The sequence below is a fragment of the Nomascus leucogenys genome, chromosome X (assembly GCF_006542625.1).
Source record: "Nomascus leucogenys isolate Asia chromosome X, Asia_NLE_v1, whole genome shotgun sequence".
NCBI lineage: Eukaryota > Metazoa > Chordata > Mammalia > Primates > Hylobatidae > Nomascus > Nomascus leucogenys.
The window spans coordinates 125,957,589-125,982,569 of NC_044406.1; the positions used below are offsets into that span (position 1 = coordinate 125,957,589).

Below are 24,981 nucleotides of genomic sequence, written 5' to 3' on the forward strand. Positions count from 1 at the left end.
GGTAGGTATATTAGTTTGCTAGGGCTGCCACAACAAAGTATCACAAACCAGATGACTTAAACAACATGAATGAATTGTCTCAACTCACAAAATGGGAGAAAATATTTGCAAACTATACCACTGACAAGGAATTAATAACAAGAATATATAAAGAGCTCAAACAACTCAATAGGAAAAAATCCAATAATCTGATTTTAAAATGGGCAAAAGCTCTCAATAGACATTTTTTGAAAGAAGACGTGTAAATGGTAAACAGACATATGAAAAAGTGTTCAACATCACTGATCATCAGGGAAATGCAAATCAAAACTACAATGACATATCTTCTCACCCCGGTTAAAATAGCTTACATCCAAAAGATAGGCAATAACAAATGTTGGAGAGGATGTGGAGAAACGGGAACCCTTGTACACTGTTGGTGGGAATGTAATTAGTACAGCCACTATGGAGAACAGTATGGAGATTCCTGAATAAAACTAAAAATAGAGCTACCATGCCATCCAACAATCCCAGTGCTGACTGTATACTCAAAAGGAAGGAAATCAGTATACTGAAGACGTAATTGCACTCCCACGTTTATTGCAGCACTATTCACAATGGGTAAGTTATGGAAGCAACCTAAGTATCCATCAACAGACGAATGGATAAAGAAAATGTGATACATAAACACAATGGAGTACTATTCAGCTTTATGAAATCCTGTCACTTGCAACAACGTGGATGGAACAGGAGGTCACTATGTTAAGTGAAATCAGCCAGACATATTAAGACAGATATCTCATGTTCTTACTTATTTGTGGAATCTAAAAATAAAAACATTTGAGCCCATGGAGATAGATAGTAGAAGGATGTTTACCAGGGGCTGGGGAGGGTAATGGGGGGTGGAGATGAAGTGGGAATGGTTAATGGGTACCAGAAATATAGTTAGGTAGAATGAATAACTAGTATTTGATAGTGTAACAGGGTGATGACAGTCAACAATATTTTATTGTAAATTTTTAAATAACTACAAGGGTATAATTGAAATGTTTGAAACATAAAGAAATGATAAATGCTTGAGATAGGTAATGAATACCCCATTTACCCTGATGCGATTATTGTACATTGCATGCTTGTATCAAAATATCTCATGTACCCCATAAATATATACATCTACTATGTACCCATAAAATTGAAAATGAAAACATTTTTTAAAACTATAAAATAAAGAAATTTATTGTGTCACAGGTCTGGTGGCTAGAAGTGCAAGATCAAGGTGTTGGCAAGATTGATTCCTACAGAGGGCTATGAGGGAGACTCTGTCTTCTAGCTTCTTGTGGTTTGCTGCAATCTTTATCATTCCTGGCTTATAGATGCATCACACTGATCTCTATCTTCGTCTCCAAATGGTGTGCTCTGTGGGTGTATGTCTGTCCTTCAGTTTTCCCTTTTCTTAAGGACACCAGTTGTATTAATCAGAGTTCTACAGAGAAACAGAACCAATATGACATATATAGATGTGTAGATATTTGAGAGAAGATTTATTAGGGAAATTGGCTCATGTGATTATGGAGGCTGAGAAGCCCCATGTTATGCCATCTGTAAGCTGAAGAACCATGAAAGCTGGTAGCTTGGCTCAGTCCAACTCTAAAGGCTGACAGCCTGAGGGGTGGCTGGTGCAAGTCCTGGAGTCTGAAGCCCAGAGAACCTCGAATTCTGATGTCCAAAGGAAGGAGAAAATGGGTGTCCCAACTCCAGAAGAAAGAGAGATCACATTTTCCTTTCTTCTACCTTTTGTACTATCCAGACCCTTAGCTGGTTAGATGGTGCCTGCCCACATTTGGTGAGGCCAGACCTTCCTTAATCAGTCCACTGATTCAAATACTAACCTCTTTTTGAAACACTGTCACAAACATGAGTGAAAAAACACATACTCAGGAATAATGCTTTACCAGCTATCTGTGTATCCTTTAATCCAATCAAGTTGACACCCAAAATTAATCATCACACCAGTCATGTTAGATGAAGGTCCACTCTAAAGACTTTATTTTAACTTGATCATTTACAAAGATCCTATTTCCAAATCACATCGCATTCACAGGTACTGGGGGTTAAAACTTCAACAGAAAATTTGGGGAAATAAAATTTAACCCATAATAGTAGGCATCATTATCCTCATTTTACAGATGCCAAAAAAGTTAAATAACTTGTCTAAGCTCATACAGCTCCTATTGCTAGAGCTAGGGATTCAGAACTGAGTCATACTAGCTCCAAAATGTTTGTCCTCTGCCTCCCCCTGGCATAAATCTGATCAGGTAGCTTCTTTGTTTAAAATCTTTCTTTCCTCTCCAGTGCCAAGCCTGACCTCTAAGTAGCCCCAGGCAAGGGTTCTGGGCTTGGCTTGCATGTTATATTCTGCAAAACCCATTCCTACCCAGCTTGTGGTAATAGCTGGGCTTCTGCTCCCTTCCAAGAGCACTTCCATCTCTACATTAGACCCAAGTTTGGTAATAATGTCAGTCAGTGTACTTTCACAGACACTGCCTTATTTAATTCCTAACCTTGTGAGATGATTTTGAAGTGTCTCCATTTGCCAGATGAGGAAACTGAGACTCAAAATTACTAAATAACTTGCCCAATTTTACAGAGGTCTTAAATGGCATTGCTGTGATTTGAACTCAAGCCTGTCATGCTCTAAGCAAAGTCAATGCTCCCTCCACCACGCCACCCTGGACTCTGGAGTCCACGCCAAACTGGGCTAGTGCTCCTGGCATTTGAGGCCTGGGGAGAGGTTCCCTAGGACTTGACATTAAGTTCTAGCCCAGCGCCTGGGGCCCTGCTGCCTGCTGTCAGCCTACCCTGATGTCCATGCTCTGCCCATTGGAGTGCCCATCTAGAGTTGAACATGTTCCCTTTGCCCTTACTCTCCCAGAAAACAGTAGTAGTTCCATACCACAGTCCCTCCCAGGCAATTTCATTCCATTGCTGTGAACTGGTTCCTGCTGGCTGTATCCCAGCATATAACACAGCTGAGCGAATGCCTAGTCTATGACCCTGTTGAGTGAATAGAGCTGTTGCTGCTACCCTTGCTATTACCCCTGGGCACCTCTGCCCAGACAGGAAGCACAGGAAGCTGCGGCAGTGTCAGTCTTAGCATGCTGCCTGAAAAGATGCCCTCTCTCTTGCCCTCCCCGCACTGCCCCAGAACTGAGTGCCAGATCCAAGCCAATGGGGGTATTTCCTGGGATAGCATTCTAAAACAAGTACAGTATCAGCAGGAAGGAGACAAGTTTAGGGAACTAGTGTAGGTGGAGGATGAGCCCCCAGAGTTCCTGGGCAGTAGGCATCAAATAGGAGACAGGAGAAAAGAGAGAGAAAGTGAGGAGAGCAAGATAAAACCAGAAGAGATGAAGGAAGGTGGAGAAAGGGCTTGAAAGTTCTGCTTGAAGTCTGACTCCCAGTAACTCTGAGTTCTTTAAGGGTTTTCATATGATCTCACTAAATGATGTGGATCTACCAGAGCAACAGGACCACCTGGTTCCCCAGAACTCCCCAAGGCTCCAAGCATGTTCCTCACTGCCATATGGGCTGTGGCCTCCCCAAGCATGTTCTTCTCTAGGTGCCGCCTCCAGATAACAGTTTCTAACATCTGGCCTCAGTGTGAGATACCAAGGCCCTTTCACAACAGGCACATAATTTTTTCTGTAAAGACATCATGGGTCTAAAGAGCTTGGGATACTTGGATCTACCACTGGACATTCCCCTGGCATGGATTCTGGCAGGAAAGACTCAGACTGGGCGATAGTCCAGGGCAGACAGTGCTGGCTGGAGTCCCAGTTCCCTGACCTGGCCCACTGCCCTCCTTGGCTATCAGACAACATTCACAGAGCCTGCAGACATCTGTGTGCCCATAGGAACAGCTAGGGAGCTGCAGGACCTGGAGACACAAGAGGTTCCCCTTTGTCTCCTTCTGTCCTCACTAATGGCCCTTCCCAGCACAGCAGCTGGGTGTTTGGGAAGGGAGTTGGGGGAGAGATTGGCCTCTGACCAGAGGAATACAAGACTGCCCTTAAAGAGGTGGCCCAGTTGTTGTGAGTGAAGACACAGGTGCACATTGGTGGCTTTGACCCTCATGCACACTCTGGTCCCCTGGCCAAGGTAAGGGCTGTAAAATGTAGCCAGGCCAGGGTAGCCATACCCATATTTTTGGAGGACATGCCAATTTGGCTCCCAACCCTGTGTCACTGCTAGGATGTGATCCCCAGAAGGCACAGTAATTCCCACCACATCCACTGAACTCTTGGCGTGATCCAGTGAAGCTTACACATGGTATCCATCTGTTGGCATTGTCACATAACATGCCCATCCACATGGGCAGTTCTCCTTCAGCGTCTTTGAACTTCTCCATGATACTCATTTCATTTGGTTACCACTTCCCTTGGGCAGCTCAGTCAGTCACACCACCCCACCCCTCACTCTCCTGACTCTTCTTTCCTTGTCTGCACCCCACTCTATCACCGTGTTCCCCAATACACACACACAAACACACACCCATAAACACACACACACACTCATAGTTTGCTACAAGGCCAGTATAAGTGGATTATTTTGTGCCATACATTCTAGGGGCTCTTTCTGTTTTTCAATGCCCCGTCATTGAGCATGGGTATGTCCCAGTAGTTCTGTGCCTCCCCGCTCCAAGTTTTGTGGCAGATTAAGGATAAGATATCTACCCCTTTCCAACCAGTCATGGATTCAGCCCCACAGTAAAGGAAACAACCTTCAGAGGTGACCCAGTGTGGATGGCAGGGCATCTTGGGTTGATATTGACAGAGGAGGAAACTGACCTAAGAGAGGGGTTAAGTGACTTTCTCACACAATTAGTGAAAGAAGCAGAGATTGAGCCCTGATCTGATACTTTTCCCTCTACTTTTAAACCACATTATTTCTCCAGAGACAAAGCCAACAAAAGTGTGGTCCAAACACCAATGCCAGTCTGAGAACTGTTCATTAGTTGTCCATGACGAAATAAGGAGCTTGTGCCAGAATGTAAATCAGTTCACTACTTGCTTCATCAACAATCTTGCTGTGAAAATAAAATGTCAGCTGAACTAAACAGCATGCTTAGTGATTGCTGATTTACATTGGCACAAACTCTCTAGCTCAATGCCGTCCCTGTGTCCAGCAGCCCTGGTGCTGATGACTGTCCAACATGAGGTGGGATCTACTGCAGAACTTTGCCTCACCTTTTGTGTAAGAGGAATGGGTTGTGATAGAGGCTGGAGTCACAGGTCACATGGTCATGTTTAATCACAGCCCCTCAGGACTGAAAATGGCTCTGCACGGCCAAAACTAGTTCCTGGCTGCCCGAAGCCAACCCTATAGATAGGGGCTACTCAAAGACCCAGACTGCAAACGGTTTGTTGCCTTTGTGCATGAAAGTTTCTGTGCCTATCATGTGGCTGTTCCAGTCGTGGGTCTGTTGACCCTCAAGTCCGTTTCTAGCTTTTTGCCTGCTCTGCTTTGTATGGTAGGGGGTCTAACCCCTTCAGGCTCTTTCCCAGGCTGACTTCCCGCTGGGTCTAGCCAATGGGAGGCACTCACTGGGGAAAGAAAAAAGAAGCCAGATAATTTCTTTCCCCTGCTTCTCTGTGCCCCAGAGTGACCAACTTGTCCCAGTTTGTCCAGGACTCTTCTGGTTTCAGCACTGAGAGGCCCGTGTCCCAGGAAGCCTTGAAAGTATCTCTGCTTCAAGCAGTTTCTCCTTCAAGGCTGAATCTCTTCTGTGGCTCCAGCCCCTGCTGGTGGCCCCTCCTTCTCCGTCCCAGAGATTGCCACTGTGATTCTAGCTTCCACTGGGTGATCCGAGCCCCTGGCTCTTTACCACCATCCCCTCCTTTTGTCCCTCCAGCCTATGGGTGTTAGCAGCTTCCTGCTACTACTAATGTCCAGGTTGCCTCTTCAATCCATTTTGGTTTCTTAGGTCTTCCCTGAACTGTGTCACCAATTTCAGGCATTAAATTCTCACTGTTGTTTACACTTGAAGTGGTTTCTGTTTTACTGCTTAGATTCTGACAATAATACTTACTTTATAGTGTTATCATGAGGATTAAATTAGTTAAATAAACCACTTACAGCAGTGCTTGGAACATGGTAATTGCTTGTTAAATGTGAACTGCTGTTATTATTAGTGTAGTGTGAAATAACATTTACCGCACGCTTGCCACGTGCCAGGCTAATCACTTTACACCCATGATCGTATTTAAGCCTTACAACCCTTCTACCTGGATGAACGTTGTTCTTGAGCTAATTGTTTAGGCAACCTATTTGCATTTCACACCTAGAAATTCCCAGGTTCTTCTGAACCACTCCCCTTGGTGAATCCAACCATATTCCTTATTTACTGAGCATTCTCTCAGGCTTTCAGGACACAAATAGGAATGAAATGGTAACAGGGGATACAGTCTAGTGGGAGAGACTAGTATGTCAGCCAGTTGATTCATCCGAGCACAGAGGCCAGTGCAACCCAGAGATAGCAGCAGTGTGGCAAAGTAGGGAAGAGCCTGAACTCTGGGGTTGGGCTGCCTGAGTTTTGACCTAGGCTCTGCATCTACAAATTAATACATCTACATCCACCTATCATAAGGTAGGGAAGTAATTTTTAACCTCTGTGTGCCTCAGTCTCCTCAGGTGGCAAAAGTACTCTTTTTATCATACCTATCCCAAAGGGGTTATTTTAAGGATGAATGAGTTAATATTTTTCAAGTGTTTAGAATATGCACTAAATGCGATGTCTTTCTTAAGTGAAAAGAAAATTAATAAGCTGAACCAATTGTAGGGGAACCCAGAGGATGGTGTCACTTGATTCTGCCTACAAGTATTCAGGAAGGCTTCACAAAGGAGGTGACATTGGAGTGGGATCTTAAAGAAGCAGTGGCATGTTGATAATAAAATTTAAAAAAAAAGAAAATTAAAGGAGAGATATACATTCAAAAAAAAAAAAAAAAGCAGCAGTGGAAGTTTTCCAGATAAAGAAGAAAGCATCCCAAATCATTGGAAAGGCATGTGCAAAAAAGGCACAGAGTCATGAAAAAGACTAGTATGACTGGGGAGTAATGAGAATTGAGTAGCTGGAATTTGGTGGCAGGATATGAGGCTCAACATTTAGTTTTGGATATGTTGGACAAGATCTTGAGTGTCATGCTAAGGAATTCAGATTTAATTCAGAGGAAAGGAAGGGAGAGTCAACAAAGGACTTTAAGTTTGAGAGGATAAAATAATCAGCTTTGTTTTGTGGGCATTTCATTCTCATGACAGTGTAAATTTAAAGCTGAAAAACCTGCTCAGGTGTAATAAAAAAAAATAGTAAAATCAAGTAACCCCAATTGGAACAACCTAAATGTCTATCAACAATAGGATGGATTCATTGTGTGTTATATTTGCACAGTGGAACACTATACAACAGCACTGATAATGAATTACTGCTACATGCAAAGGAGATGGATAAATTTCTCAAGCCTAGTATTGAGCAAAAACAAAAACAAAAACAAACAAACAACCCCCCCCACACACACACAAAAGGGTGCATCCTGTATTATTCCATTTATATAAAGTTCAAAAATAGGCAACACTAATCTATGCCATTGGAAGTCAATGGTTATCTCTGAATGAGGAATAGTGATAGAAAGGGGACCAAAGTAGGGTTTCCGGGCTGCTAGTAATGTTCTCTGTCTTGAATTTGCCCAGGGTGCTGGTTTCATAGGTGTGCTCACTTGATGATCAAGTTCAAGACACAGAACACATGTACTTTAAACCAAAAACAACATGCTTTTTAGTGATGTATAGTGTACATATGCAAACAAATCACTTACTGTCTCAAAATACAAGTGGAGAATATTCAACCCTGCAGAGACCCACTGACCTTTGACCACAATGGAATATGGGGATCCATGAACACAGATGTCTATTACAAAGAAGCTGCCCCAACAGAGAGAGTTCTTCTTTTAGGTATTTCCATGTGACCCCAATATTATGCTTCTAGATGAATTCAGCTACAAATGGTTGGTCTGCATCATCACCTGTGTTTCTGAAGTTCAAATTTCAAGGACTTTAAACATTGCCTCTAAGGAGAGACAAAAGGGACCAGGATTTGGGAAGGAAGTCAAGGGAAACTCTAGCCTTATCTATAATGGTTTAAGTCCTTACAAGGAGAAGTGTGTTTAAGTCAGGTGTTTATTGTATAGTTAACACTAAACCTGAAAAAAACCTATAGCTCTGCCTAGTCATTACATGGTAATGAAAAGTAGCAGATATTACTTAATCAGGATTGAAAATTATTGGACCTGGCTTATCGTTATGTTAAATTAATGGCTTGCCTGTATATGTTCTTTTTTGATTGACCTTCATGTGAGAAAGGTTGATGGTGCTGGGGACAATTTGCAGATGAGAAAAACTGAAGATCTGAGACGTTATGTGCGTAGCCCCTGGCCAACCATTTGTTACTAGTAGAAAACCACTATCATCACCCTAGTCCAAGCCACCATTATCTCATGCTTGGACAACTACATAGTTTACTAGTTGTTTCCCTAGATTTACTATGTTTCCTAATATGTTTTCTACACTGAAGCTAGAATGATCTTTTAAGAATGCCATGTCACCCCTTGACTTTTTAATTTTTTATTCTTTTGTAGAGACAGAGTCTTGCTATCTTGTCCAGGCTGCTCTTAAGCTCCTGGCCTCAAATGATCCTCCCACCTTGGCTTGCCAAAGCACTGGGATTACAGGCACCCTTTATTTACCAAACTCTTCAATGGCTTCCCAGTGATCTTAGGGTAAGGACTCAAAACATCAGCAGGACTTTGTAGGCCCATGATGGGTAGGCCTCACATGTGTATCTCTCCAGCCCCATTTCACACCATGTTCCTCCTTGTTCGTTATGCTCCAGCCACACTGAATTTTCAGTCCCTGAAACTTGCTATACCCCTTCCAACCACAGGGTCTTGGCATGTGCTGCTCCCATTGATGTGGATGTTCTAAAATTTATTAGTTTGGCATCAGTCATTTTCTGTTCCTCCAACAAACACCTGTTAACAGGTGGACCTACCTAAGTTAGGAGCCCAATTCTCCTTGTTTCCCTTTGTGTTACTGCAGTTTGAAGCTATTTTAGTCTTTTCAAGGAAAAAATGATCCAAAAGGGACTTAAAATAACAAAGCAAGTGATTGTCAATTATGTTACCTTGAAAGGCAAATTTTGGAAAACAAAATGCCACCCTTTGAAGAACTGTAAACATTAAAACACAATTAATAACAATAGAAGGCAATATCATCTAATGGTTTAGAAAACAGGCACTGGGGCCAGTGCGGTGGCTCACGCCTGTAATCCCAGCATTCTGGGAGGCCGAGGCAGGCAGATCACGGGGTCAAGAGATCGAGACCATCCTGGCCAACATGGTGAAACCCCGTCTCTACTAAAACTATAAAAATTAGCTGGGTGTGGTGACGCGCGCCTGTAGTCCCAGCTACTCGGGAGGCTGAGGCAGGAGAATCGCTTGAACTCGGGAGGCGGAGGTTGCAGTGAGCAGAGATCGTGCCATTGCACTCCAGCCTGGGCGACAGGGTGAGACTCCGTCAAAAAAAAAAAAAAAAAAAAAAGAGAACACACATTGGCTTCAGACAAGCCTTGGCTCTGTGAAGTCCTCTCTGACTGTGTGACCTTGGGCAAGTTACTTCAGCTTGCTGAGTTTCCACCACTGTAAAATGGAGACAATAGCAGAACTCACCCAAGAGGATGGTTTTGAGGATCCAATGACAGGATGTATTTGGTCACTTAGCTAAGTGCCTGGCACACTATAAATTTTCAACAAAGTGAGGCTACTCTAATAATTACTATATGACAACACCTAAAACTTCCTTCCACTCAGGCTATGAAGGCAACTGATAAAAGCAAGACAGAAAATGACATGTTCAGGAATAGCAAAAACAAAAACAAAAACAAAAAAACTTCTTATAAAGGGCCAAAAGATGTCAGTTAACGAGCCAGGCACTGTGGCTCACACCTGTAAATACCAACATTTTGCAATGCTGAGGTGAGATCACTTGAGCCCAGGAGTTCAAAACCAAACTGGGCAACATAGTGAGACTTCGTCTCTACAAAAACTTAAAAATTAGCTGGATGTAGTGGTGCACCCCTGATCCCAGCTACTCGGGAGGCTGGGGTGGGAGGATTGCTTGGGCCCAGGAGGTCGAGGCTGCAGTGAGCCGTGATCGCCCCACTGCACTCCAGCCTGGGTGACAGAGAAAGACCCTTTCTATGTATAAAAAAGAAAAAAAGAAAGGACGTCAACGGATTTCACTTTTTAAGTAAAGAGGACATTCATTCGGCTGAGGAGTGATTAGGAGCAAGCTTTCTTAGCCTCTCAGATCCTTAGCTTCCTTTTCAATACAAGAGGCTCTAATCCCAACATCACAGGTTGTTGTAAATTAAGTTTACACCTCGTCATGCTTGTAAAGCACTTAACATGACACCTGGCACATAGTAAGCGCTCAATAAACAGTAGCTGCTGTTCCCACCGATGTTGCTGCTTTTATTCTTCTTGAGCCAGAGCCTTTGCAGCCCTTAGTGTCCAGTAAAGCTGCTGTGGCTAAAGCTCCGAGTGCATCATCGAAACCGGTTCTCAGGCTTCTAAATTCTGTGTCAAGTGAACTTCTAGGCCATTTAAAACACAAAGGCAAGGCGAGGGGGCCCCAAAAGTGCCCCAGATTTTCAAAGGGAACGCCGGCGCCTAGAAAGTTGTGTGATGCCCCGGGCATTCAGGGTAGCGCGGTGGGGAAGCCCGCGCCTCTCGGCCCCGACTCAGGCCGGCCGTCTCGGGGGGCGCGGCCCAGACCACCGACGCGCCTGGCGGGGGCACGAGCCGCTGGGCGTCCACTCTGCCTGGCCCCGGAGGTGTTCCCAGGTACCCGAGCCTCGCGGCGTTTTCAAGTGCTGGCTGCGAAGCTTGAAAAGGACCCGCCGCTGGGCCGGGCGTTTTGTGTTTGCCAAACAAAGCATGAAGGCAGAGTGAGTAAAGGGGGCGGACCGGGCGCGGCACAAAGGCCGGGGGCGGGCCCGGGCTGGGGAAATACAGTTCAGTGGGCCTGAATTGATACGCTGAGCGCCTAAAGCCCCGGGCTGGGCGATCACAGGGCAAGAAGGCCCAGCAAAGAGCACTCTGCTGCATTGATCCAATCCCGAGCGAGCAAGCGAGAGGCTTCGAAAGGGGAGGCGGGCAAGGACCGGAGGGGGGCATACAGGGGTCTGCAGGAGCCGCTGGCCGCAGTTAGGCACTTTTCTTAGAAATGAAGGAATCTCCTGGACTGGGCGAGGGCCCTCCAGATGGAGCCTGTCCTCGAACCCAAGGGGCCAGGGTAGGAATGTCTCCTCCGTTTCTATGGGAAGCAAGCACGCTGCGGGGTCACCCACGACAAAGATGTTCTCTCTTCCTGTTCTGGAAAAGATGCAGGGCGGGGGGTGGGGGGGGGGCGGCTGCACGTTCTCTAGGGCCCTCCCCCCACCCCCCGCATTCTGTGAGTCTGGAGATGCACAGATGACTCTGGTCCTGCACCATGCACACACCCGACACCTACACAGTGTCTGCCATTGTTTATTATTGGAGGGAGGGACAAATTGGATAGATGGTGGGAAGGACACATGCATAGATGTGTGGTTCAACCAGATGGGTTCTGATCCCTTAGTTATTTTCTAGTTCACATTTTTGACTGGGTGGTTTTGTCTCATATGAACATGGTAATGGAAGTTTTGTTTTGTCTTTGTACCTTCCTGTGTTTTCCAGATCAATGAACATGTTCACAAATTATATAATCAGAAAAAAATCGATAAACATTGTTTAAAATAGAAATAAAACAGACAAAAGGAATAAGTGTCAGAGATCATGACCATGTAATAATAATGATGATATCGTACACATTACCCGCAACCAACTATTCTTAAATGCTTATATCGCACACATTGCTTTTCACAATCACCCCATACTTAATACAGGACCCAGCACGCGATACTTAATAAATGGCTGGATTTGCTCCTGCATAGTGGCAGGCTGGTGGAATCCAATGCCTTTGAACAAATGAAGTAGCTGAGGTTCTAAGAAGCTAAGTGTTGCAGCCAGGAATGAATCTGCCAAATGCAAATCCAGGCCTCCTTCCCCAATGCCCCATAGAATCCTGAAGGGCTTCTCCAAATACAGGCTATTTTATTTCACTCTTCTGTGTTCATTTCTGGACTATGAGGCCCCAGATTTCCTTTCTGAAGACAAGGTTTGTTTGTTTTTGTCGTAATGACACACTCGGCATCATTAAGTGTCCGTGAAGAGGAATCTTTTAGTTGCATTAGAAACGTGGTTTGTGACCACTGAGAGCCTTGGGAAACGAAGCTCTCCTAGCAGGAAGAGGCAGGCTGCTAATGAAACGGCTTTCTGGGGGGCGGAGTTTCTGCATTCTCTTAGGGCAGACTTGAGCATTATTGCCAAGGAAAAGCTTAGGCCATGTCTGAACTACACACACTGTGATTTGTGAGTATAAACAGTTCGGATCTGAGCAAAGCAGTTCCTACCCAGAAAGGCTTTCTCATTCCTAGCTTCTTTCCTTGGTTTGTAAATTGTAACTGATACAAAATACTTTAAACTCGGCCTTGATTTGAAGTTTACTGAGGGAATCAGGCCAACTAATTGAACAAGAATATACTTTTTGAAGTTAAGTCAGCATTATTTAAGCAGTTTTATTTGAGATCCTTCAAACAGGTTTGCACCATAATTTATTGCAATTCCTTTTTAAAAAAATTATATTGATATCAATTTTCTTGCTTGAAAGTATTCTTTTCCTGTATTATATTGTCAGTCAGAACATTCATCATAGAAATAGATATCAATCTACTACTTTATTTTTAAATTTGACTCTTACACGTGGTTTTGTGAAATTCTTAAACCTCACGTGAAATATTTTGCTTAAAATTGCATCATGCAGATCCATACTGATTTAGCCCATCTGTTTTGATGAAAAATTTCTTGGCTCTAGTAGGAAAGAGGGCATGGATATTTCCTTGCAATATCTTCCCCTCACTTAAAACCCCACGAATGAAATAAGATCTCAGGATTGCATGAGATAATTTACATACTAATTAGGTTGCATGGTGTAGTTGAGAGAGAGAGAGAGAGAGAGGCTCTGGATGCTAACATGGCTTCAAGCTAGTGTGATTGTAAGTTGCTTATCCTCCCTATGTCTCAGTTCACTCATCAGTCAATCACTGAGGGCCATTAAGAGGATAAAATGAGATATGATTGAAAAGGGCCTGGCATAGTAAGTGCTCAAGAATTTTTTTTCATGTTTTTCCCTATTCACAACAGCCTTTAACATCCTCCTTTGTAAAAAAGAATTGATTTCCTCACCTGTAAAATTGGGATAGTGACACAATAAGGGTAACATAGTGCAGGATATTGATGAAGAGCATAGATTCTGAACTCAGACTGGGTTCAAATCTCAGCCCCATTACTAGTTCTGTGACTTTGGGCAATTAAATCAATCTTCTTGCTCCTCGTTGTCCTCCTGTGTAAAAAGAGAGTGGTCAGAGGCTCGTTGTAGTACCCACCACCCAAGGTAGTTGCCAGTAGTCAGTGAATTAATGCACTCAGTATAGATCTACCTAAACTTCTTCTGCATGGCTTCCTTTTGCAGCCTGTGAAAACCTGCAGATCCCTTTTCAGAATAATGTTTTTAAATACATAAATGCAATACTTTGGATTACGAAGGGAAAACTAGTTATAATGAAATCAAGTTATTGACATATTTTTAAAACAAATTTGTGATATACATGCTTCCTTAGTAGCATATTGAATAAATAACAAGATTTAGCAGTCTGTCTAATATCTACCAATATTTCAAAGCAATAAGGAAAGTCAGTGGTATTGTGAGATAACTACAACAACTGTAATGTACTGGAAAAGTACCTATGATATTTCTACTGGTAATAAAGTCACAGGTATTGCAAATATGACTTTGGTTTGTTGCCTACATTCATAATGGAAGGAAAGGCTTGCTTTCATTTAGAGGTTAGTGGAAATTAATTTTCTAATTTTGTTGTAGTTTTTCCCATCTAAGTTTATGGACACCAGATTAAGAACAAAACTCTGATTAGTACAATGCATGCTAGCTATTATTACATCAGAGAGGTCATGTGGATTGGGTAAAATAATGAATGTGATGGCCATTGCAAACATCAGGCATTTAATACATGAAAGATATTTCAGTTGTTTGAAACTGTTATACTTCATGAAAGCAGTCATAGACAATATATTTTAAAAATAAGCATAGCTGTATTTTAATAAAATTTTACTTACAAAAATAAGCAGCTGGCAGGCTTGTTTGGCCCATGGACCATAGTTTGCTGGTCCCTGTATTAAAACATTCTTTCCTTTTTTTATTATACTTTAAGTTCTGGGATACATGTGCAGAACATGCAGGTTTGTTGCACAGGTATATATGCGCTGTGGTGGTTTGCTGCACCTATCAACCTGTCATCTAGGTTTTAAGCCCCACATGCATTAGGTATTTGTCGTAATGCTCTCCCTCCCCTTTCCCCACCCCACCACAGGCCCCGGTGTGTGATGTTCCCCTCCCTGTGTCCATGTGTTCTCATTGTTCATCTCCCACTTATGAGTGAGAACATGCGGTGTAAAACATTGTTTCTTGAGGAATACTGTATGCAACTTGAAACATTTCAACTTATCATACCTTGTCAAATACTTGACATAGGACTCAACTGGGAAATGCTGTAAAAATCCTTTATAAAAACCAGAAAAATTGGTTTTTCTAATGATAAATGATGGGCAAATGATAGCTAATCAAATTAAATTGAATTTTCCTTGGTCTGTTACCTACTATAATGTCTAGAACTGCCTTGTCTGTGAAAACACAGAGAAACATAAAGCCAGTAACAATGATAATATTCTGAGTAATTAGAACCAGCAGCACGTTAATATGTGGGAAAAGTAAATGACATGGAAACCATTCATGACAATATTACCTTGTACCTGGAGCTTTCTCCAAAGGCTTGTAACTACCCTGCAGCTGTTGCTTGCTTGCTACACTGTAGGTTTTCAGTATATACTTGTCAGTTGATTGACTCTCCTGATGAGTCTCCAAGGAAGAAGAGAAGCAGGCATGTATTCATTTGGAAACCTTAGTATTTCTATTGTGTAGACAATGTTCTAGTATTTCTAGGGCTGGAAGAAGGAAGGCAAAACAAGGTGAGATAGTTTAGAGTTCAATAGAATGGAAAAGGTAAGGTACTGGGATGGCTGCTCTTCAGATAGAAACATTTCATGGCGGCCAGGGGCGGTGGCTCATGCCTGTAATCCCAGCAATTTGGGAGGCCGAGGGAGGCAGATCACCTGAGGTCAGGTGTTCGAGACCAGCCTGGCCAACATGGAGAAACCCGGTCTCTGCTAAAAATACAAAATTAGCCAGACATGGTAGCGAATGCCTGTAATCCCAGCTACTCGGGAGGCTGAGGCAGGAGAATCGCTTGAACCCGGGAGGCAGAGGTTGCCATGAGCCAATATCACACCATTGCACTGCAGCCTGGGCAACAAGAGTGAAACTCCATCTCAAAAAAAAAAAAAAAAAAAAAAAAAAAAAGAAACATTTCATGGCAACAAACATTATTGAGCAACTACTGAGTGCCGGGTGCTAGGATGAGATCGAGGGGGGAAAATTACCAGTGGATTTTGCTTCTCCTACAAAAAGTTAAGTCATGTATCTATAACAGAGAAAGTGGCTGTGTTAAGGAAAGCGAGAGAAAAGCTCAGAACTAGAGATGTTAAACATTCCAGCCAGCTGTGGAAGTTGAGTATCTGGAACTAGTATCTTTCGGTGTCTTTATTTCTGGCCCCAATGCCATCCATTTCCTTTTTTCCTGTTTTATTTAGCACTAGCCTTCAACTGGCGGAAAAAAAAAAAAAAAAAAAGCTTCTTGTGCAAAAGTCACTGAGACATTGTAAACGAAAGGGCCCACATCATTTGTGTGCATGGTTGGACCCAAAACTGGCTTAGACACAAACACAGCAGATTATAGGCAGCCGCCACTGTATAACTTTAGGAAGATCCCATTCATGGGGTAAAAAGAACATTCCAAGGCTTCAGTCCAGGTCCCAAAACTAGAAGCTGCCTTTAGCCATAGAAGTCATCACCAGTGATTTCTGCTTTCTCTGCTTGTTGGGGTGGGAATATTCCTACTGCATCTGCCACGGTAGCATGGCAGAGCTAAGCTACAACCCCGGAAGAATGGTTTTGTAGGTATGATGTTGTCTGGAGTCTTGAGTTTTATAGATGCTAAGTCCTACCTGTTCTATTTTCTTAAGCTGTTGGGCCTGCCCCTGTACCACATAGCTGGCACCCCAAGGAAGTACGTGAGGGAGTTCATCTCAGTCAACCAGGCACCATTCAGATCTTTGGTCCTGAGCCATTTTTTGCTCTGCACTGATTTCCAGTCTTTCTGACTTTTACCCTCATTTTTCACTGGCAGTCTCACCTTTATCCTACATTCCTCATGTTCAGCATTGCTTCCCCAGAAAACACCATTGGCTCCCTTTTTTACTAGTATCTAAACTCCCTTATCCTGTGGAGATGGGGCTTGATGAGGCTCTCATAGTGCTAAGAGTTGTTTGTGAGAGTATCCTGTGTATAGCTACAAAGGATGCTCAAATTGAGATGGTGTGCAGAGAGGAGAAGCAAGTGGGAACTCAAGGTCAATAAAGCAGAGAAAGGCATGAAAATGTGTCAGGAAGCTGGGTAGGCTGTGAGGGGCAGTTATTGAAAGTCAAGCTATGCAGTTGGGGAATAGAGGCACAGTGAAATGAGAGTAAACATTAGCATATTGAAAGGTCAAGTGAGCAAGAGGACAAGTCTAGCTGGATATCTGAAATGAGCATTATGATTATTATTATTATTGAGGCAGGGTCTCACTCTGTCACCAAGGCTGGAATGCAGTGGTGCCATCACAGCTCACTGCAGCCTCTATTTCCTGGGCTCAAGTGATCCTCCCATCTCAGTCCCTCGAGTAGCTAGGACCACAAGCAGGCACCACCGTGCCAGGCTGATTTTTATTATTATTATTATTTTTGTAGTGATGGGGTCTTGCCATGTTGCCCAGGTTAGTCTTGAATTCCTGGGCTCAAGTGACCCTCTTATCTTGGCCTCCCAAAGTGCTGGATTTATAGGTATGAGCACCACACCAAGCCCACCCAGGCATATTATTCATGGCCAATCTAATACCTCCTCCATCTATGGCATGGTACACAGGAGGACCTGATGGATTTAGACTGCTAAATGGCAAACAGCACTGTTTAAGGTAGGCTAGCCTACATTGTGCTAACTACCCACAATTTTAGTAATACACATTTCTATTTCATTCTTGCTACATGTCTTACATGGGTTGCCATCTAGAAAGAGGTTGCTTACATTAATGGCTTACCAGCCATTAAATGCTCTGGCCTAGGCGTAACTCACATCACTTCTGCTCATGGTCCATTGGCCTGAGCTAATCCTATGGTCCTGCCCATCAATACTCCATGAGCACTAATTTAGCCACAGGCAGCACTCAGATGATATCCATGGCTACAGCAGGGCCTTGACATTGACATAGCCCCTCCGTGAGTGGCACTTTGTCCAGGTTGACTCCAGCTCCACACTTGGGTCTTGGACAGTAAAACTTCCAATACAACAGCCCATCTGCTGGCCACATATAACATTACTCTATGGGAAAACAAACTCTGGATTTTAAAAAGCCATCTCACAAATAGACCTTGAAAGCTTGCCTATTAGTAAGTTGAAATGGCCTTAGTGATCTTAAGCCTAGGATGATCATGTGGCAAACTTGTGCCACATGGGAGCAATGACAATTTATAATAACCTCTTTCTCCCATGGTCCCTCTCCCAGTGAATGGCACCACCATGTACCCAGTTGTATAAGCCAAAACTCTCTCCTGCCTTCTCTGCCACCAATCTCTCCCTCGTACACTATGCTGCAATCCCAATGGACTTCCTTTTTTTTTTTTTTTTTGAGACAGAGTCTCACTCTGTCACCCAGGCTGGAGTGCAGTGGCGCGCTCTCGGCTCACTGCAACCTCTGCCTCCTGGATTTAAGCGATTCTTCAGCCTCAGCCTCCTGAGTAGCTGGAATTACAGGTGCGTGCCACCACACCCAGTTAATTTTTGTATTTGTTAGTAGAGATGGGGTTTTGCCATGTTGGCCAGGCTGGTCTCGAACTCCTGACCTCAGCCGATCCACCTGCCTTGGCCTCCCAGAGTGCTGGAATTACAGGCGTAAGCCACCGCGCCCAGCCCCAGTGGACTTTCTTCTGTTGCTTATATACTCCAAGCTTGTTCTTGTTTCCAGTCTTTGTATTTGCTGTTCTTTCTGCCTGGCATACATTTCCAAACTACCTTTAATATTAATTTAGCTATCCCTTACCTTTAGGAATGTGGATGAACTCACTATCATTGGTTAGTGACTCAGTGCCAATCACTAGAATGGAAGCTCTCTGAAAGCAGGGACTACTGTGTACCCTTTGGAATTTAGTAAGGGCTCAATAAATGCATGCTGACTGGATGAATGGCCATAGTGAGTCACCAGTGAAGGCAGTACGGAGTGCCTCTTTTCACTCTCATACTCTTGGGTGTCATGTATGACCTGTTTCACTTTACTGCCATTTGGGGCAGTGCAGGGGTACAAGTGGCTTCACAGAGTTTCCTTCCATGCTTCTGCCCTACTCCTTTGGGTGGAGATTTCAGACTCAGGAGCAGCTTCAGTGTTTTTTTTGTTTGTTTTGATTTGTTGTTGTTGTTTGTTTTTTTGTGTTTTTGTTTTGCTTCGTTTTGTTTTGTTTTATTTGTTTGTTTTGCCTATGTCTGGTTGGCTAATAAGGCATCAGTGCTCTCGAAATGACAGACTGAAAACCTGTTCTATTATTTCTTCTGTGAAATTTTCTTTTGATATAATCATTTTGGGATCACGCACATTGTTTCAAGTACACATCTTCCAGTAGGTTGAGTTCAATGTCTGTCTCTTCCCCTTCCCTCATCCCTCACCTCACATCCACCAGACTGTAAATTACATAAAGGCAGGAATTGTGTTTATTTTTGTTTATCACTCTATTCCCAGCATCCAAAAGTAAGGCTGGCACAGAACTAGTAAGCATTCAACCAATATTTGTTGAATTGATTAATGAATCCAGAGATGGGTTACCCCTCACTCCTAGTTTATAAACCATGTTATACACAGAAGAGAAATCCTCTTTATTTGAGCTATGATCACTGGACACCAGACTTATTTAGTTAAGATTGATCAAGCTTTACTGAAAGGACTTCACCTGGCAAGACAGGCTGAGCTCACTTTGGTTATCCCATATGGGCCACATGAAGTGTCACTGGGATCTTAGAGAACAAGAATCTCATATAACTTTCAACACATTAAAATTTATATATGGCTGAGGTGGTGGCTCATGTCTGTAATCCCAGCACTTTGGGAGGCCAAGGTGAGCAGATTGCCTGAGCTCAGGAGTTCGAGACCAGCCTGGGCAGCATGGTGAAACCCTGTATTTACTAAAAATACAAAAAATTAGGTAGGTGTGGTAGTGCAGGCCTATAGTCCCAGCTACTCAGGAACCTGGGAGGCTGAGGTGGGAGGATTGCTTGAGCCTGTGAGGCAGAGGTTGCAGTGAGCCAAGATTGTGCCACTGCACACCAGCGTGGGCAACAGGAGTGAGACCCTGTCTCAAAAAAAAAAAAAAAAAAAAAAAAAAAAAAAGAAGTTAGATACCTCCTCCTATGATAATGATAGTGACTGCAAAAGTAATAATAATAATAGCATTAAGCATCATTTATTGAGTGCTTATCATTTACGGTGCCAAGCACCTTGCTAAGAGCTTTGCATGCATTACTTCATTTAATCTTAACAACAGTATGAGCTCCTTCCTCTCCATGGCCTCAGCTTCTCCTGCAAGTAAGCAAGACACAACCCAGTGGCAGAGGGCAGAGAGCTAAGAAGGCAATAGCCAAGAGCTGCAGCAGAAAGATTCTCTGCTCCCCAGGAGCTGGTGACTGATTCCTTTGTCTGGCTTTGTTAATGCATTCCTTAATGCTGAAAGTATTAAAAAGACATTCTCAATCTATTCAGTGCTGCCAAAAGAAAATACTTCCATTTCCCACTTACCATATTGGAGTTACTTCAAACATAATTCCTATATATTCCACTGGGAAACTATTTATTGAATAAATTCAGAAAGTAACAGTTGGGCTATTTATGCCTCCCTGGCAGGAGATAATTGTACATTGACAGGTAGATGATTTCTAGAGGCCTATGGGCCTATTGGGCAGATTTTAAGTAAATGGCAACCTTCCCTTCCCTTCCCTCCCTCCTCAGGCTCTTTCTGGAGAGAAAGGTGTGCTAGATGTGTCATGGAAACTTCCCGCTTGAACCTGCCTGTTTGCCCACCTGAGCCTCAGAGGTGTTTACCGTATTGTGAGAGCTGTTATTGTGCTGTACACAAATGGAGCCCTCTTGTCTTCCACTTTCAGCATTTGATGAATTTGTTTTTGAGGCACCATCCTTCAGTACATTTCATTTGATTACTGTTCCCTTTGATTTACCTTTTTTCCAAAGCTTTCTCATTAGTCCTCATAGGAACCAAGACAAGGTGTACAATTTGGCAGCGAGGAAATTGGGATTTAATAAGTCCCCTACACAATCCAGCATGTCTACAAATAATTTGTAGGATTAGGCTCCCCAGCCTCATTTGGAACTGGATGCAGCTGACCTGAATAATGAAAGTTATGAATCCCCTCCGAGCATTGCTTCATTAGAATCCCCTTACAAAATAAGAAATAAGACTCATCTCATCAGCTCGATTTTATGGCATCTGATTAGACCACTATTTTCTCAGCAGGTCCCTTTTCTTTAAACTGTTGACTATGGATGGCCTGCTGAATAGAATGAACTTTGGACCACTAAATTGCAGCATTATGGTTATTTTGTGTAATTTATGAAAAGCGGGAGAAGCCATGATCACTTACTTCTTGTTGCTAATGATATCACAATTTATCTGAACAGGTGTGGGTTTGGAATATTCCTCCCACTCCCAACACTCAACCTGGAACACTGCCCAAGTAGAGACCCCAAAAATGATATTTGGAGGTACAGACTCTACAGATGGTAAATTAAAAATTAATGGCACCTGCACAAGTCTTCATGAGTGTCTACTATCAGCAGCCTTTCAGGAAGCTAGGCATTTTAACTATGTTTACCTAATAAGTCCCTCTATTTGTTGTTTGACTTACAATTCAACAAATTTGGTGAAAGCCTAAGTGGGCTGTCAGTGTAACATCCTCTGTTAGTACATCATCATCTCCCTATTTTGAGATATAAGGCAAGGTGTTGAAATTATGTAGTAATTATTTCAAGCATTATGATTAAAGTGGTACAACATGCCAATCTTTCCTGGTTAGTGGGAAATCCACAGTCACAACCACATTACAAATGTAAAAGCTATCCTAAAACAAAGGCTACCTGAATCAGTGATCTTCCAAAATAGTGACTTATAAAGGCTGCAGATTACCTCTAGATGATGGCTAGATGTGGTTTTCTCAAGCATCCAGGAGCTAAGAGACCAGTGTGGTGAAGTGGTGAGCAAAGACATGCACTTCAGAGTAAGCCAGAGCTGGCGTTGCGTACTAGTTCTATCAATTGATGGCTTTGCAACCTTGGGTAAGTTTTTACTATTCTTGAGTCTTGGCCACCAACTTGGAAAACAGGGATGTGAATGCCTCCCTCACTGGGCCGTTTTAAGGGTTAAAGAAGAAAGCACATGTAAAGTGCCCTAGCATAGTGCCTGATTCACAGTAGACACTCAACAAATGTTAATGAATGTTTCCTCTAGGGGAGCAACGCCCAGCTTTAGGGGTCAAACTTACCTGACAGAGTCTCTGGTCATCACAGGACATCTCAGGACATTTCCCAAACAAAAATAGTTTTACTCAATCCTCATTTTAGAAATTAGTATTAGAATGCCTGGGGAATGGATGATAGGGCAGGTGCATGGCAAACTCAGCCTGAAGTCCAAACTACAAAGGGGTTTCTTTTCTGGATGAGGCTAGGCTCAAACCTTTTTTTGTTTATGATCTACACTGAGACATTGGACCAGCATCTTTTGTTCAAAGTGACAGTAACATAAGCCTGCTCAAATAAGTAACATTTCCCTTTGCCACTGGCTCATTTGAGTGGAATGACAAAGTTTGCTTGCGTTTGTGTGGGCAGACCCACACAACCCTGGCACTGATAAATATTCAGTATGTCTTTATGTTTTCACACTAAGCAGCACTGAAAAGTGGTCAACTTTTTTTGTTTGTTTTTTGTTTTAGAGAGACACCTGTAATCCTGCTGATGCTCATGTGCTGAAAACTATGACTGCACTCGATAAAGAAGGAGACACAGTGTTACAGCTCTTTTGGAATTAGTCTAGCAGATTTCTCAGTTTTCACTGGAAAACCTTAAAAAGGTAGAGGAGAGAGGGGTGCATGGAAGAGTGAGCACAAGAAAGGAGGCATCTTACAGTTTATAAACATCTGAACACTGGGGCTCTATCAAGATTCTGTTTCAATCTCTATTTGACCACAGACATGCTCTTTCAAAGTTCTGTGTTTGAAGTTATGTTAGTAACAACTGATGCCCATCCTGCAATGACTAATCCAATTCTCAGTGCAGCTCTCTGAAATAGTTTTGCTTTCTCTCTCTAGGTCTGTTCTATACTCCTAACTCTCCAGGAGTTTACAAGGAATAAAATCTCTTCCAAAAGCTTTCTGTTGCAACAACTGGACCATAATGAAAGCTGAGGCCCACAGTTGCAATCTAGGTTAGCAGGTAATCGTTGTTGGTGAGGTCCTCCCTTTCCCCAGGCTTGTGTTTGTATTGGGGAGTGGGAAATTTTTGCTAGAGCAGCACTGCCATCTCTCTACACTCCACCTGATTGGTGGGATGGACCAGAGAAATGGACATTCCCAACACAGTCCCTCCTTTCACATCTGCTCACCTGCCCAGAGGATACTTTCCACCATGCACACTGGGCTCTGCACCAAGGATTCAGCAGTGACCAAGAGGAAACTTGAACCCTTCTCTCAGGAGCTGACACCATTAAGTGAGGAGCCAGACAAGTAAATAAAGAAGGAAATGCCATTAAACATACAGGATGATTATCACATGGTAAGGGGAATGAGGGAACACTCTGGGAGCATAAAGGAGGTGCATCTAACCAATGATCAACTGCATCATCAAGTATCAAGTCAGAAAGATTAGATTTCATAAACCTTGCCTCTAAGCACCAACTTGATGGTCACTCTGACAACACATATATTGAGCATCCTCTCTAGGTCAGACCTGTGCTGGGAGCTGGGGGGGTATAAGGAAGACTAAGACATAGCCCATGCTCTTAAGGAGCTCACAGTCTAATGGAGAAAACCTCCAAATAAACTAACACTTTCGGCATAGTGCAGAGATGGGGTCATGCAAAAAGAACTATAGAACAACAGAGGTGGGGCCCTTAACACAGTGTGTAGGTCAGAGAAGGCTACTCTGAGGAGATTAGTCCTGAGCTGGTTCTGAAGGGATGAATAGAGCTTAGCTGCTTGAAAAATATGGACAAGGTCAGTCCAGATAGAGGGAACTTCATGGTCAAGAGTATGGAGATGAGCCTGAGCATGGAGGTTGGGGAATGAGGCTTGAGCAATAAGCAGGGATCAGAGAATGAAGGACCTTATATGCCATTCTGGGTATAACTGGAAAACTTGGACTTGATCCTGTGTAAAATCAAATCAGATGTTGTGAGCCAGTGGGGGGCAATTCTAAAGACAGAAGTATAAGTCAGAGGGTGCCGGGCTATTACAGTCCAAGGGAGAAATGATGACGGCCTGAGCTAGGCCAGTAAGAGCAGTGAAAGAGAGCAGAGAGACACAGAGCTGTTTGGGAGGTAGACAGATGAGTGATTGATCGGCTGTGTGGCTAAGGCAGAGGAAGGAGGTTATGATGACTTCCAGTTTTCCAGTTTGTGTCCTGCCAGAATTGGAGATACAGAAGGAGCAGGGGTAGCAGAGGCAGGAGGGGAAGAATGAGCTCAATTTTGGACATGTCAAATTTGAGGTCCTTCTGGGTTATCCTGGTATGAGTGGCTCCCAAAGAAAGTGATTTTGCAGAAGACATGATGCTTTCTACTTGCTCTCGTTTACTGATATAAATTTGAAGAGGGAACATATAATCTGGTAGTCTCAAATAGACATAGAAAAGACATCAAAGCAGCCAGGAACCAAGCATTAAGAACTCTCTCATATACAGAGTGAGCAAATAAACCTCATCAGACCAGCAGACTCTCCCAACCTACCCTGCATTTCCCTGTTTGATGTTCCTGCTATTCCAGTGCTGATGTCTAAGTAACTGTGCCACAAAGTACACTGGGAAGGAGAACAAACGGCCAAAATTGTCTCAAGATCTCCTTTTCTTTTGACATGCACTATGACTTGTGGCAAATGGAAAATAAATAAACCCAAACATAAAAGAAGAATTGCAGGCCCATGTTCTTCTCAAGTGACTTTTAAGGGGAAGCAAATGGAAATGTACACTTTGCTCTTATTTGTATCACTTTTTAAAATAACCTTATCGATGTAGAACTCACATACTATACAATAAAATCCTCTGATGTCACTCCTAAGATGGTATGGCTGTGAGCATGAGCAGAGTCACCCTGAGATGATAGTGGTTTCAGCATGGCTGTTTGTCTTTTTCCTCGATACCTCTGTTAAGTTGTCTGCCTCCTTCTATTAAACTACACGAATTTCTGGCCGATGGCTCAATTATTTTTCAATAATTTTGGGGGTATACATTGCTACACAGTGTGATCCAATTACATTTAA

At 43.1% G+C, this 24,981-nt stretch overlaps 1 long non-coding RNA gene and 1 other non-coding gene across 2 annotated transcripts; both read left to right on the forward strand.

Moving 5' to 3' along the window:
- The first annotated feature begins 330 nt into the window (after positions 1-330).
- LOC115833354 lies at positions 331-19,141 on the forward strand. Its single transcript, XR_004028793.1, has 3 exons — positions 331-414; positions 1,663-1,669; positions 19,131-19,141. It is a non-coding gene; the product is annotated as an uncharacterized LOC115833354 (long non-coding RNA).
- A 3,372-nt stretch (positions 19,142-22,513) lies between these two features.
- LOC115833430 lies at positions 22,514-22,575 on the forward strand. The gene has a single exon (XR_004028862.1). It is a non-coding gene; the product is annotated as a U7 small nuclear RNA (small nuclear RNA).
- Positions 22,576-24,981: the final 2,406 nt, after the last annotated feature.